This window comes from Berghia stephanieae, chromosome 2, assembly GCF_034508935.2.
Source record: "Berghia stephanieae isolate SIO BIC M18660-M18661 chromosome 2, UCSD_Bste_1.3, whole genome shotgun sequence".
NCBI classification, from domain to species: domain Eukaryota; kingdom Metazoa; phylum Mollusca; class Gastropoda; order Nudibranchia; family Aeolidiidae; genus Berghia; species Berghia stephanieae.
In genome coordinates, this window is record NC_088361.1 from 128,752,113 (window position 1) to 128,762,112 (window position 10,000).

The window sequence follows — 10,000 nt, forward strand, 5'->3', positions numbered from 1 at the left end:
TTGCGTTTTGTAATCCGAACTCTTTCGCATCACGCATTCGCAATCTAGATGTGGCTATGTGGTCTAGTGGTATGACACTCGCTTTCGGGTCGGAAGGTCCTGGGTTCGAGCCTCGCTCGGCGCATAGTTGAGTCCTTAGAAAAGACTCTTTACTCACATTCTCTCACCGTACTCAGGTGTAAAATGAGTACCTGGCCGTTAACAGCGTTGTCTTTGTCCGAAAAATTGTAATATCGCCTAACAGGCGGCATGTCCCGTCCTACATGTTAAATGTTGTGTGGCGAAGTTGCACACATATGTAATGGCTTATGATCGCATAGTGGTTTTTTTGATAGATGGTAATATTATTCCTTTGCGTTGTGTTGTAGATGTTAATAATGATCAAAGAGGTCAAGGGCCGATGATGATAATTGAATGTACAACATCAAGACATTCGAATAAAAGTCCAGATTCCAAGTTTCATTTCTTACTGCTTTATTTGTTGTGATAAATTCCAAATCCAAATCAAATAGCATGGTCATAGTTCAATCAGTTTCATAAATCCCAAATCCGTAAAATCAATCCAAATGTAAAGTCATTTTGCCTATGTAACCATTTTCAATATGCGTGGAATATTTCTAAGTCCGTAAAATTCAATTAATGATGGTGAGCACAAAAGTTAACACGTGCAGCTCATAGTCGAGTCGAATGCAGAATAAAAGAAAAAAAATGACATATAGAATAGAAACAGCCTGTTTTGAACCCTGTCGTAAACTATCCCACAATTCTTTTTGACCACTCCTACTGGTCTTTGACATCCCAAATTAATATTCAAAACCTGCCTCTTTCAAGTAATAGCGAATCATGCTCAACTTGTATGTTAAAAATAACAAGAATTTTCTCGAACATTACTATCAAACCCCGCCTCTTATGACATAAAAGTACTTTGATAAATGACGCATTTTATGTATAATAACCAAAAATAGCATCAATCTGTTACTGATATCCGCTGAGTTTTTTAACGTATCCCCTAAGTTTTATACGTATCCCCTGAGTTGCGACGACCGTGTTTTGTGGACACAACCGAGCATAAATGCAATCTCCTGCAGCTACCCCCATGGTTCTTTCTAATATTTACTGTGTTTTATGATCATGTTTTTCTCAAAACTCCTGAGTAAATTTCTTGCATAAGCTTACTCTCTTACAGTTGCTGTTGACCAGGGACCCCTTGTAAAGCGCTTTGAGCACATTTAGTGGATATTGCGCTATATAAAAGCTCAATTATTTTTTTTATTTTTTTTTTAGATCATGCAACGATTTTGGGAACACGACCAAAATTCCGAAACACAAGAAAGCAAGAACCTCTTATACTTTTTGGCTCTTATTATAGGCTAGCTATAGTCAGTTCGATTTTTGAAAGAAAATATAATCTATAATATCGTTTGAAAAGAGCGTCTAATTTATTTTACTACTAGATAGCTTTTGAAACAGATAATGAATGACATCATCAAAATATTAACTTATTTTCCGTATTACTCCGGCTCATTGATTTTTGTTGTATTTCGTTCACTTGTGAAAACCTCCAAGCCTTGAGAAATGCTGTTTAAGTTTATGTTGTGCGGAATATTAGTATAAGGGGAATGCGTTTGTCACCGCTACTGATTCTGTCCCTCAATTGTGTCCAACAGAGTGGATACAACTGTATTGTAAGAAAAATTGAGCGTGTGTGAAACCAATAATGACGTCAGTCATGGCTTGGAATGTAAAACAATGTCAGACATAGGGCGTCATTCCCGTCTTTCAACAACCAAATGATTGAGGGTTTCTTTGTTGGGTTGTTTTTTTTTTTTTGTTTTTGTTTTTTTGTTTTTTTTTTTGTTTTTTGTTGTTGTTTTTTGTTTCTTAATTTTTTATTTCGTTTCTTTTTTTCTTTTTGTTCTTATTATTTTGTTGTTTTGGTTTGGTTTGGGTTTTTATTTTTTATTTTTTTTTTTTTAGGGGGGCGGGAGGGTTAGGTTGGGGTTTTTGTTTGTTTGTTTTTTTTTTTTTGTTTCTTTATTGTTTGTTTGTTGTATTTGGGGGGGGGGGGTTGTTTGTTTGTTTGTTTTTGTTTTTTTTTTTTTTTTTTTTTTTTTGTTTTTGTTTTTTTTTTATTTGTATTTCTGGTTTATGTGTACGCAACCATTGTCTAAGAGTGATCGTGGTATATATCATCCTGTAGTGTAGGAATTGTTTGTTGTTTTTATGAAGTTTTCTTTTTCAATTCCCAATAATCTTCTTTTACATTCTCAATTCTCCTCCATTTTCTCTTCATTTATCTTCTCTCCAGTTTGATCTGATTTCACAGATAATTTTGCTTATGACTTTTTTTTTTTATGTTCATATCTATATTTGTCGAATTCTCTCGAATTTCTCTAACCATAAAATCCAACCCTAAATAGGCACTATATATTTCTAGATGAATAAAAGCGTCATCCGAGTGATTGTTGTCGTCCTTTCGTTTTCTTATCATTGGACATGTTGCAGCATGTGCTGTCTCCAATGTTTGTCTGAAATAAGTAGAAATGTGGTTGTTACAATATTAATAGTTAACAAACACTTTGTATTTTTGGAATACGTATATTACAATGCTCTTTCTAAATCTATCTCTTTTTTTTTTATCCTCAGAAATTACTTTCAAGCTAAAAACTATGTCGCCAGTCAACCAGCAATCCATACATCAAATGACAATAGAGTACCGTGACTCGTCAACATATCAGTCATTCATTCATCTGCTCTGACCAATTTCACCTACCAACACTTTTTAAACTCATTTTGCCACCACACTCAAAATGTCGAATGATTGGATAAATGGCTGCACGTGACCAGACTTCCTGTTGTTCAAGTTCTACAGAAATTTTTAAGACAAGTTGATTGTGTATTTCACGGAACGGTTGCTAGAGATTATAATATTATACAATCGATGACTTGTCGATTCATCATTATCATACCATTAATTAGATATTTAAATTTCCACAGTTAGAATACGTTTTATTTGAAAAATGTAATTCTTTGTAGCTGAGTTGAGCTTTGGGTTGGTTGTTATTTTGTTTGTTTGTTGGGTTTTTTTTGTTTTTTTTTTGTTGGGGGGGGGGGGGTGTTCTTTGTTTTGTTTTGTGTGTTATTATTTGGGAGGAGATCGTTGTTTTGTTTTGTTTTGTTTTTGTTTTTGTAGTAATTTGTTCGTCTTCAGATATCAAATTCTTTAATTCCAATTATTACAGATTGTTGAATGTTGGCGATATTAATTATACATTCATAAATCGCAACATAGTACTAGTAGTAGTAGTAGTCGTCGTATATGCTGTTCTCTCGTAACTTTGAAATGGCCCTAAAATTTTGATACAACTTAAATGACACCAAATTTTGAAATTTCACCTGCTTGGTCAATTGATTACATAATTTGTATCTTGATGATTGAGAAGTCACATCATACTGAATTGATCAACAGGCTATCACTATCATAACCTTTTTTACCTCCTTGTTCAGCGCCAAATCCAAAACCAACAACCCATCAGACTTTCCTACCTGTAATGTTGTCCTTGGCCTGCGGCTATGTGGTCTAGTGGTATGACACTCGCCTTCAGATCGGAAGGTCCCGAGTTCTAATCCCACTCTGAGCGGCGCATAGTTGAGTACTTGGAAAAACTCTTTACGCACATTCTTTCACCGTACTCAGGTGTAAAATGAGTATCGATCGTTAACAGTGTTGTCTCTGTCCAAAAAAAAAATGGTAGTATCGCCCAACAGGCGTCATGTCTCGTCCTACATGTTAGGTTTTGCTGTTGGCTAGTCCCTCTTTATTAATGCGCTTTGAGCACGTTCAGTGTATATTGCGCTATACAAAAGCCCAATTTGTCTTCGTCTTTGTCTGTCGAGACTAAGACATTCTACTTACATGACTTCTACATCTGGGTCCCTGGTGTGACTTGAATGAGACATGGTAGGAGATTAACAATTTCACCCATGAGCTTTCTCAATGAATCTGTCCTTTGGAAGAAACCTTAGTCAATTTATACAGCGACCGACATCTTAAATGAAATAGACAAATTCACCCCCCCCCCCCCCCTCCCCCAACCGTTCCCAGATTAAGCGCAAAACTGGACAATGTTTGAGTACATACAATCAGTCGCTTGCCCAAATCGGGGCAAGACAAAAAGATCTTCTTTTGGAAGAATTCAATGAGTTACGAATACCTTGTAGTTCATACCTAATCTCAGTAACAAGCCTGAAGACAAAAGTTCCAATCCATGCTCATTTTTGTCTCGATAGAGGGAGGGCATTTTGAGACTCACATGTCTACACCTGAAGCTGGTTGTTCCTATCCGCACTTTCTTTAAGAGTAATCTACACCAGCAAGCCAATCAAGAAAGCCGATGTTGTTGTCATGGTAATGGCCTCATAAAATGCTGGGGATCTTCCCGTTACTGTATTCAGGAAGGGGATTTTGTTTTCTCAGACGCGTAATAGAATCCTAGCCAATGGCATGTTCGTGAGAACGTCTTCCGGCCTGTGCGGTGTCGATTTCTTACCTTGAATACATGTCCTTTCTCCATTTCATCTCAATACGAGTCGGGGTACATTTCAAAACGTTCCAGCGTGATAAGTCTCCTGGGTTGTTTTGTTTTCTTGTTTTGTTTTGTTTTTTTTTGTTTTTTGTTTTTTTGCGTTTATAGCCCACATAGCAAGATCAAATACGGACGTATAGAATCTATATCCAACATTTTTTCGATGAGATTTTGCACTTTTGTAATTGTTGTTGTTGTTGTTGTTGCCTATCTCCTTACCTGAGAACTAAGATAAATTACGAGATATTATTTTAAATGTCAATCTGACTCTGATGGAAAATGTGTTCACCACAGTGACTAAAATTACATTGATTTCAACATTTAATACCTTGGAAAAAAAGGTAAACCTCAGATTTATGCTGGAGGATAGTTTATCGATTGATGATAATTGGGCGTAATTTAACCGTACTCTAGAAAACATGTAATTTCAAAATTGGGCCAGAAAACTCGTCCTTCAATTATCGATCGATTTAAATGATCCTCATCTTGGCAAAAACTCTCAAACCTGGGACCTCGCAAAGTCTTCCTTTAGTCATATGTTTTAGAGTTTTTGCCAAGACGAGGGTCATTTAAATCGATCATTATTTGAAGGACGAGTTTTCTGGTCATATTTGTAATGCGTGTCTTTCCAGAGGATTTTTAGGCAGCAGCAATTGAATGTTGTTTAATTTTTCTCTTTGCGTTTTAGTTTAAGGACAAAGTGTCTCTAATATTAATATCCATTATTGCTTCAAGGGGAATACAGTAAAACCAAAACAAAAAATAAACAACGTAATGTAAGCCTTTGTCACTCATTTCATTACAAGGGAGATACGTTCAACTCGAGGCTGACTTAATGGCAGAATATATTTTTATCGCTGCAATTTTGGTAACTGTGTTTTTTTTTTTTTTGTTGTTTTGGTTTGTTTTTTTTTTTGTTTTTTTTTTTTTGTTCTTTTGTTTTTTCTTGTTTGGTTTGGTTTGGTTTGGTTTTTTTTTGGGGGGGGGGGGGGGGGGGGGGGTTTCTATTTCTATTTTTTTTCTCTTTCTTTTTTTCAATAAGTCCCGTGGAAATAAGTATTATAATAATAATATATGTCCACTGTGGAGCATATCGGCCGATTTTGTTAGCTACAAGGAGAGCGCCTTCACTACAGTGTTGTTTAGGCTCTCTGCTACAAGCACACACCTCTGACGCACAGTTCTCTGACTATCAAACCACGACTAGTCCTGTATTTTGCAGTTTTCTCTTTCTTAATTTATTGCGTTCTCGGACTGGGACGCATTAAGCATGGTACACCCGCACTGTGTATACGTCGTATCGTATGTAATTTATTATTTGGCAGTTCCAATTTTGGAACTCATTGTATCGACGACTGATTGACACAGGTATTTTAAATAATTTTTTGTTTTTATTTAGCGATTTTTTGTTTTGTTTGGGTTTTTATTTCTTTCTTTCTTTTTTGTTTTTTTTTTTTGTTTTTTGTTGGGAGGGGGGGGGGGCGTTGATTTTGTTCCTATTTTTTCTATTCATTTGTATATATGATAAAACGTTTGCAGAAAGTCTGAATCTGCAAATCGTGATGGTATCAGCACCAATAAATGGATTAACATCTTGAATTGTAACCAAAGTAGTCAATGGTTCATGTTTTGGTTGTAAGAATTAACTATCGCTGTTGAATAAGTACATTTACAATACGCTTGCAATTTTTGTTGTTGTACATTGTGTGTGTGTGTGTGTGTGTGTTTGTTTTGTTTGTTTGTTTTGTTGTTTTTTTTTTTGGTTTTTTTGTCTTTTGTTCTTGCTTGTTTTTGTTATTGTTTTGTTTTGGGTTTTTTTTTTGGGGGGGGGGGGGTGTTGTTTCTTTTGTGTTTGTTTGTTTTTTTTTACTTTATTGTTGTTACTGTTTTTTTCTTGCTTAATTAACTTATTCAAATGTTTCTTTCGCATATATTATTAGATTGGATTTCGTCATGACGTTAATTGAGTTGTAAACTTTTATTTCATATAATTATCGTTATTTCACGTTGTTGTGATGTTTTGTTTTTTTTGGGGGTTTTTTTTATTTCTTGAAAAAAAAATATGTGACCATTGCATAAATTTTTATTTTCGTTTATATCAAATTGTTTGTATCCTGCACATTTGCTTATATATTTGTATATATATATATATGAGTACTTCAGAGAGAGAGAAAGAGAGAGAGGGGGGGGGGGGGTTGTTGAAGTTGAAACATCTTTGCTGAATATTTAGATACAAAAGACATTACCAAAAGACATAAATAGACTGACGGACTTTTGGAGTGAATACTGGAATGAATGTGTTCTAATATTTCATAATCTACATTGTAAATAGTTCATTTTGGTATGTCATTTGAGTATACAGTACATGGTTATTCCTGGAATTATCGTGTATCGTAATCTAATTCAAATTGAATCTGCCTTTTTTTTTCGTCCCGTAAAGACAATGATTGCCACACTCGAGGAACGTCCCTAAACATTTTTAAAAATATTTAGTCACGCATGTCAAATTAAGCCAGTCATTGCTTTGTAACTACAATGGATTCCGCATAAAGTCAACACTTTTAAAGTCAACTTCTGCATAAAGTCAACAATTTTAAAGTCAACTTATGCGTAAAGTCAACACCTCTTGTTGGTCCCAAATTATCTGTTCTTTATCCAAGTGTGTTCCATTGATAATGGATAAAGTCAACCAGTTTTAACTCACTCAACCCTAACACCGACTATATCCGTAGTTTTACCCTGATTACTTTTACCCCATGCCTATTTATTACATTTTTATGAGACAAATTATAATTTTTACATGTTAATGATATTTGAATAAAACTATATGTGTACATGCTCATTTTTAATACATTTTTTCCAATTTTGAAAAGTAGCAAAAATCTGTAGGATTGAGTGAGTGAATGATCCGGCTGTTCTGGCTTTATCGGAATTCCACTGTGCGTGAACATTTATTTACATGTCTGATCGAACGGCTTGTTTAACATTGTATGTAATTGAATAACGTATGTGTTGCAATGGTGTGAGAATATTTCCTTCATAACAATTTGGGTTTTCTATACTCGTGGCTTTGTCAACAAGAATAAAATGCCTGGGAACTTTTTTTTAAAAATCTTATTTTAGTTCTTAAATTGTTTTGTTGATTGTTTTTTTGTTTTGTCTTTTTTTTTTTCTTTTTTTTTTTTTTTTTGGGGGGGGGGGGGTTGTTTGTTTTAAATAAGATTTAATGTTTTGATTATGATAATGTTTTATCTGCCATCAAGTGATTGGCATACCCCACCACTAAGCAGTTTTTTAAAGAATATGTTAATGCGGATTTTTGAGCTGTTGTTAATCACGTGTCCTTTTCACTCAGAAGTCATGCAAAATATGGTTACGTAGTTCGTGGCGTTTGGATGGTAAGATTGGCTCAAATTTCAACTGTGTAGGGTGGTCGTGATTTGTATGGTCATTTTTTTTTTGGTATGTATGTGTGTGTGTGTGTGTGTGTGTGTGTGTGTGTGTGTGTTTGTATGTTCGTCTGGTATTTGTGGATTAATGTATTATATTTAGAATCGAGTGTGTGTGTGTGTGTGTGTTTGTATGTGCGTCTGGTATTTGTGGATTAATGTATTATATTTAGAATCGAGTGTGTGTGTGTGTGTGCGCGTGTCTGTGTGTCTTCACGTTTATTTGATTATTCGATCAAAGAATGTTCATGTCATTGCCATGTCTGTTGCTTTAAATGACATACTTTTATTTTCTTTCATTGATGACAATTAAAAAAAGTCAAGTTTTACAGTCATATGCAAACTTCTTTTTTTTTCTTTTTTTTTTTTTTGGAGGTGGGGGGGGGGGTTCTTATAAGGTAGAAAAGAAAAAGAAAGTGTAACATTGCCTCCTCTGACTTAGAGCCGAGACATTAAGGGTTTCGATTTCTCTTCAATGTTCTTTACGGTGAGAGGCAGTGTATGGCACGATCAGCAATCGTCATTGTCCATTCAACGCTACAAAAACCAGAATAGTTAAGTCTCAAAGATTATATTTTTTGACCAGTTGACATTTATTTTTCCTTGCCTTTTCCGGCTACATTACTTTCATTCTCTCACCGAATTTGAGTGTAAAATGAGTACCCGACCATTTACAGGGTTATTTGTCGGAACAGACCTCATGTCTCGTCCCACATGTTAAATGTTGTTGTTTGTTCGGGATCCCCTGTAAAGTACTTTGAGCACGTCTAGGGGATATTGCGCTTTATAAATGCTTTAATATTTTTTTTCTCTTCCATAGTTTTCCTATTACTTTCTAATTAGAGGTTACAATGAGACGGGTCAAGGATTTTGTGTAGTTTTTTGGGTTTTTTAATGCATTAACGGAATTTGAAGAAAAGAAAAGGATTGATTTTTTTTAAAAATGAAAATAGTGAGGTTGCGATGGACGATGAGTAGCTTCCCTGTATGGGGGAATTTAAGTGGTGAACGAAAGCAATCGAAATGCTATTCAATTTATCGCCGGCTGTTTAATTTTTGAATAAAACATTTTTATCCTCTTAGGACGCCGATGAAATAAATAGATCGAAGTTATTAGACACGGGGATGGAAAAATGTCATTTTAAAAATGGAATCCGTTATTCTGTTCTGGGAATAACTTAATATCAAATCTTAGGGGCCGAAGCCGTGCTTCAACAAGCTATACAAACGTGGTTAATTCGATTGTCGATAATAGGGATGCCGCAATCAGGGGCGGCACGTCGCGCAGGGGCGTGGAGCTAATCGGATTGAGGCGACGCCCCTGAACGCTCGCCAAGGGGACAAAAACAATAGTACTGTTCAATAGCAAGATCGCGTGAAGGAGGGGGGAGGTTGCCCTTTTTCAGCTAAGTTTTCAAGCAACAGGTTAGTTTATATATATATATATATTATAATATATATATATATATATATATATATATATATATTATATATATATATTATATATATATATATATATATATATATATTTATGACGCGATTAGAGTCAATTCTTATTTTCTGTTCTCGGTGTTCAATCCTTGAAATGAGCCCACCTTATGCCATTCGACTGCGCGATGGTACCCATCTTAAAAGTAATAATCAGTCCCAGCGGTGCCTGAAATGGAAATGTGATTCTATGGACATGACGCATAATAGCACAATCTATGGAAGTTCCCGATATTGAAATGTGCACTTGTTTAATTATACGATTGATTTAAAAGCTGTCCTGTGTTATTGCCTCAATTGCAGTCTTTGAGATGCGGAATGGAATTATAGAGTGTTGATTTAGCCATCTTAGTCCTTGGTTACAATCCATTTCACTGCTTCACATCATTTTAAATGCTTTTATTTGGATTGATGTACACTACCCTAAAACTGCCCCCCCCCCCCCCCCCCCCCCCCCCCCCCCCCCAAAAAAAAAAA

The 10,000-nt window shown here is 35.2% G+C and overlaps 1 protein-coding gene across 8 annotated transcripts in view; it reads left to right on the plus strand.

Annotated features, from left to right (window-relative positions):
* LOC144966599 (zinc finger CCCH domain-containing protein 10-like) overlaps window positions 1-8,370 on the plus strand; it is a 118,069-nt gene extending 109,699 nt beyond the window's left edge. For all 8 annotated transcript variants that reach the window (XM_078903294.1, XM_078903298.1, XM_078903299.1 and 5 more), the window contains one exon: window positions 2,647-8,370. The gene's annotated coding sequence lies outside the window, so the exon portion shown is untranslated. The remainder of the gene's footprint in view (window positions 1-2,646) is intronic.
* The last annotated feature ends 1,630 nt before the right edge of the window (window positions 8,371-10,000 follow it).